The 5,557-nt window shown below is 41.5% G+C and overlaps 1 non-coding gene and 1 pseudogene across 1 annotated transcript in view; both read left to right on the plus strand.

The window, feature by feature from the left end:
• The first annotated feature begins 3,012 nt into the window (after window positions 1–3,012).
• On the plus strand, window positions 3,013–3,164 carry LOC142357828 (5.8S ribosomal RNA; annotated as a pseudogene).
• Window positions 3,165–4,847: 1,683 nt separating this feature from the next.
• LOC142357827 (large subunit ribosomal RNA) overlaps window positions 4,848–5,557 on the plus strand; it is a 3,522-nt gene continuing 2,812 nt past the window's right edge. Inside the window, exon 1 of the ribosomal RNA XR_012761710.1 lies at window positions 4,848–5,557. This exon is cut by the window's right edge and continues 2,812 nt beyond it. This is a non-coding gene — a ribosomal RNA (large subunit ribosomal RNA).

Genomic DNA, 5,557 nt, shown 5'->3' on the forward strand with positions numbered 1-5,557 from the left:
GAAGTAAAAGTCGTAACAAGGTTTCCGTAGGGGAACCTGCGGAAGGATCAGTGATTGATTCCTTCGGGCATGGCTGCTGGTAGAGGCCATGTCTGTAGTGCGCATGACGCTCTGTCGCTAGAGATTGCTTGGCAACCAATCTCGAATTATGTATCGAGCTCAAAAACTACTTGTGTGGATACATAGTTCAGCAGTCATGGCAAGGGACTGCTTAAAGGGAGACTAGTTAGCAAAAGCAGCCTAGCAGAACTGCAGCTATCTAGATCTCAGAAGCTGGGTTATAGAAGCCCAGCTATAGACTTGTGAATGAGAAAGGCCTAAAAAGGTCCACAAGTCGCGTGGTTAGAACCGACACGCAAAAATCCCAGCGAGTGACAGAGCGTTGCGCTGTTCAGTGGGAAAGAGTTGAGCTACTCGGGGCGCCCACTGAACTTGCTCCGAGCCAAAGGCTCGAAAAAACACAGCTTAGCCTCAGATCCTTTACATAGAAGGCTAGCTAAAATAAACTTACCTTGGACGAGGGTAAAGTTTAGTCAGTTCTTAGGGGAGAGTAATCCACAGCTTCTCGCCCTCTGAACATTCTCCCAGATATGTAGGTCTGGGAGAGTCTCCTCCTGTTCTTCGGAATCTGGAGGTAGACAAAGACAGTACGATACGATCTTGCATCGGGATGACTAACCGATAATGATCATAATCTGACAATTTTTCCGGCTTGAGGCACCGGAGTCAGATTAAAGACACATACTGAACTAAAGGCGTATGTGCAAAGCTTGTCGGAGTGTAGAGAGTCAAGCTGAGTTGACTCGTCACGTGGTGATGACAACAGCCATGTGCAAAACACTCACAACTTTATCGTCTATGTGGAAAAGGTTGCTAACAGCGCTCTCTATGAGAGGCCCTCGCATATAACTATACGAGGAAAAGGCGATAGAGTTGTTTGAATGTGGGGCAGGTTCATCGACAAGCTAAGTTGATCACATTCTTGTTGTGGCATCCTACTAGAATTGGTCACGGTCTGCACCAACTCTCCCCAAGTTGGCCAGACTTAAAACTAGAAATAAGGTTTGCAGCTATGTGAACCTAGAAACTGTAAAGGAGTTGAAAGAACTTAAAGGAATTGAAAGAGGCCTTGAGGTATATCCTCTTGGTAAAGACCCACAAAAGCTCACAAAAGTGGCTTCGAAGGGCAAAACTGGTTCATCCAAAACAATTGGAGAGCTTAAAGCAGAACCAATTCGAATGAAACACTATTGGTGAAACTTCATCATGAGAACGTCACAAGCTGATCACGCTCTATGATATGACTAGTATTATGTTGCTTCTAGTAGGCTAAGCGCAAGCCGAAACATCAACATGTGAAAGTCGTAGAATTTTGCAATCAAACTGTGGCTAGTACTGTGATGTTACTAGTAACCTGGTGTTCCGTCATATGGCCAAGAGAGCATTTGAAGGCGAAACTTCTGCATGGGAAAGCTGCATCATGATCAAAATTTTATATCGAGTATTATGTTGACGTTAGTAGGCCTTGGCCGAAAACGCAGCATGTGAAAGGTATAGATAAAAGTTATTGTTGCAGTCAGTACTGTGTAGTTACTAGTAGCTGGATTTAAGCTCAAAATGAGACACTGTTGGTGAAACTTCATCATGAGAATGTCACAAGCTGATCAAGCTCTATGATATGACTAGTATTATGTTGCTTCTAGTAGGCTAAGCGCAAGCCGAAACATCAACATGTGAAAGTCGTAGAATTTTGCGATCAAATTGTGGCTAGTACTGTGATGTTACTAGTAACCTTGTGTTACGTCATATGGCCAAGAGAGCATTTGAAGGCGAAACTTCTGCATGGGGAAGCTGCATCATGAACAAAAGTTTATATCGAGTATTATGTTGACATTAGTAGGCCCTGGCCGAAAGCGCAGCATGTGAAAGGTATAGATAAAAGTTATCGTTGCAGTCAGTACTGTGTAGTTACTAGTAGCTGGATTTAAGCTCGAAATGAGACACTGTTGGTGAAACTTCATCATGAGAACGTCACAAGCTGATCACGCTCCATGATATGACTAGTATTATGTTGCTTCTAGTAGGCTAAGCGCAAGCCGAAACATCAACATGTGAAAGTCGTAGAATTTTGCGATCAAATTGTGGCTAGTACTGTGATGTTACTAGTAACCTTGTGTTACGTCATATGGCCAAGAGAGCATTTGAAGGCGAAACTTCTGCATGGGGAAGCTGCATCATGAACAAAAGTTTATATCGAGTATTATGTTGACGTTAGTAGGCCCTGGCCGAAAGCGCAGCATGTGAAAGGTATAGATAAAAGTTAGCGTTGCAGTCAGTACTGTGTAGTTACTAGTAGCTGGATTTAAGCTCGAAATGAGACACTGTTGGTGAAACTTCATCATGAGAACGTCACAAGCTGATCACGCTCTATGATATGACTAGTATTATGTTGCTTCTAGTAGGCTAAGCGCAAGCCGAAACATCAACATGTGAAAGTCGTAGAATTTTGCAATCAAACTGTGGCTAGTACTGTGATGTTACTAGTAACCTTTTCTTACGTCATATGGCCAAGAGAGCATTTGAAGGCGAAACTTCTGCATGGGGAAGCTGCATCATGAACAAAAGTTTATATCGAGTATTATGTTGACGTTAGTAGGCCCTGGCCGAAAGCGCAGCATGTGAAAGGTATAGATAAAAGTTATCGTTGCAGTCAGTACTGTGTAGTTACTAGTAGCTGGATTTAAGCTCGAAGTGAGACACTGTTGGTGAAACTTCATCATGAGAACGTCACAAGCTGATCACGCTCTATGATATGACTAGTATTATGTTGCTTATAGTAGGCTAAGCGCAAGCCGAAACATCAACATGTGAAAGTCGTAGAATTTTGCGATCAAACTGTGGCTAGTACTTTGATGATGCTTGTAGCCAACCGAATTGGTTGAAAAGCCCAATAAGTAAGCTAACTTGGGAGAGCTTGTTGGAAACCAAATGCTACTAGATTGGTCCAAATACATCCTTCAACAGGGGATCACTTGGCTCGCTTTACGAAGAGGAGCACAGCTATATGTGTTAATTCGGTATGAATCGCAAGATTTGTTTACCGACCTCTCTAACGCAAAAGGCGGTCTCGGCTTCGGCTGTTGACTGCGTCCGATTCAGGGTTATATAACTCTCGATTGAACACATTGATGTTCTATTGTTGGTGCTTCCAATAAAATTGGAACACTTAAAGCAGAACCGATTCAAATAATAGCATTCTGATCAATGATTGCATTCCTTGATCAAGAACTGCTGGAGTCATTGTGATGGCGAATTTTCTTCATAAGAAAATTGCAAAGAGACGGAACTTAATGAGACTAGTATTATGTTGTTTCTAGTAAGCGGAAGCTGAAACAGCAACATGTGAAAATCAAGTTTTGTTCAATGATCTCGAGGCGATAAGTACTATGAAGCAACTAGTAGCCTAAGCATGACTCAGATTTGAGACAGTCAAAAAGACTGGCGAAACTTCTTCACATGAAAGTTACATAGAGAACTACAAATGTATACAGCGAGTATTATGTTGTTTCTAGTAGGCGAAAGCTGAAACATCAACATGTGAAAGTTGTCTGCAAACTGTAGAACGATATGTGATTAGTACTGTGCTGTTACTAGTAGCCAGTCTGACTGTAGAAGCCAAGACAAAGGGAAACTAATGCATCTGAAAAGGACAAGTTATGGAAAGGTATGCACGATAAGTATTATGTTGTTTCTAGTAAGCGGCAGCTGAAACATCAACATGTGAACGTCGTTGTGTACAGTAACCTAGAACTATATAGTCCTTAGTAACGTGCATTTACTAGTACCTGTAATTGGTATTCAGACTCAGGCAGTTTGGAATAGTTTGGCAAAGATGCACCAGAGAAAACTGGGATTTGATACAGAAATTGTTGAATACAAGTATTATGCTGCTTCTAGTAGGTTGAATCCGAAACATCAGCATGTGAAAATTGAAAACATTTCTGGTTCGAATTGTCACAAGTATTTGGTGATCTGAGTAGCCAAACTCACTACAACGCCAATTGAAGGCAAAAATTCTCAACGGGAAAAGCTATTCTCATTGAATGAGCTAACAAGACGAGTATTATGTTGCTTCTAGTAGGCGAAAGCCAAAACATCAACATGTGAAAGTCTTGCTGAACAAATTTAATGTTGTTGAGCTCAGTACCGTGTGAATTAGTAGCCATAATTGGCGAGCGAAAATTGAACTGGCGAAACTTCGTCTTTGGAAAATTGCAGATGCCGAGCACTTATTTTGCAACGAGTATTATGTTGACTGTAGTAAGCGAAAGCCGAAACAGCAACATGTGAAAGCTGTTGAAATTTGTGGTCATTTTGCAATAAGTACAAGGAGTGTAACTAGTAGCCAGGTCAAAATTTGGGATAAGAATGAGCAAAAATTCTGCATGAGAACAGTTGAAATTATGAAACTAAATTACAAAGACTAGTATTATGTTGTTTCGAGTACGCGAAAGCGGAAACATCAACATGTGAACGTTTGTAACGAAGTTTCGTTAATTTTCAGCCTAGTACTGAGCAAGAACGAGTAGCCTCATCTCCAATCCCACGCAAAATGTAGTGAAATATGTGAGTGAACCTTATTCACGGTGAGGGTTTCCCGAGGTCTGTATTGCAGCGAGTATTATGTTGCTTCTAGTAAGCGAAAGCTGAAACAACAACATTTGAAAGTTGGAATTAATGACTGAATGGAAACTTCGACCTGTGTTTGATAGTAGTAGCGAACAAAACTGCTGAATCGGTTTCTGTCTCATATTGGTCAGTGAACCAATTAAGAGACAATCAACTACATAACCTGAATTGGGCGAGAGAACCCCCTTAACTTAAGCATATCAGTAAGGGGAGGAAAAGAAATCAACTGAGAATCCCTTAGTAATGGCGAATGAACAGGGAAAAGCTCATCGGGAAGAGAAATGGCAACATTTCTCGGTGTCCGGTATGGTTTGATGCTAGACTGGTGAATTTGTCCTGATGTCTACTGGAAAGTAGCATCAAAGAAGGTGAAAATCCTGTAAAGGTCATTTTCGATAGCAGTCATAATGGCTCATTCCTATGAGTAGAGTTGTTTGAAAGTGCAACTCGAAGCTGGAGATATGTCTCTCCAAAAGCTAATTATAAAGCGAGACCGATAGTAAACAAGTACCGTGAGGGAAAGTTGAAAAGCACTCTGAAGAGAGAGTGAAAAGTACGTGAAACTGTTGAAGGGGAACTGGAGTGAGCGTTACCATACTCAATGCCTTGATATTATATTCTCGGCTACCGAGTAGTGTAGTTGTCGTCTTTTGGCAAATCTTGTTAATGAATCGAGCAGAAGTTTTCCTCGGAATTCTTCTTGTTGATTCTAAACAAAATGAGATAAATTGGTCTTGATTGCCTGTCTGACCTCAACTTCCTATTCAATGCTCTCTACAGCCCGTCTTGAAACACGGACCAAGGAGTGTGAGTTGCTTGCAAGTGTTGTCGCTCATTGAAAGCGCACACGCGAAATGAAAGTGAACAG

The sequence above is a fragment of the Convolutriloba macropyga genome, unplaced genomic scaffold (assembly GCF_964194025.1).
Source record: "Convolutriloba macropyga unplaced genomic scaffold, txConMacr16.3 SCAFFOLD_744, whole genome shotgun sequence".
In the NCBI taxonomy this organism is placed as follows: Eukaryota; Metazoa; Xenacoelomorpha; order Acoela; family Convolutidae; genus Convolutriloba; species Convolutriloba macropyga.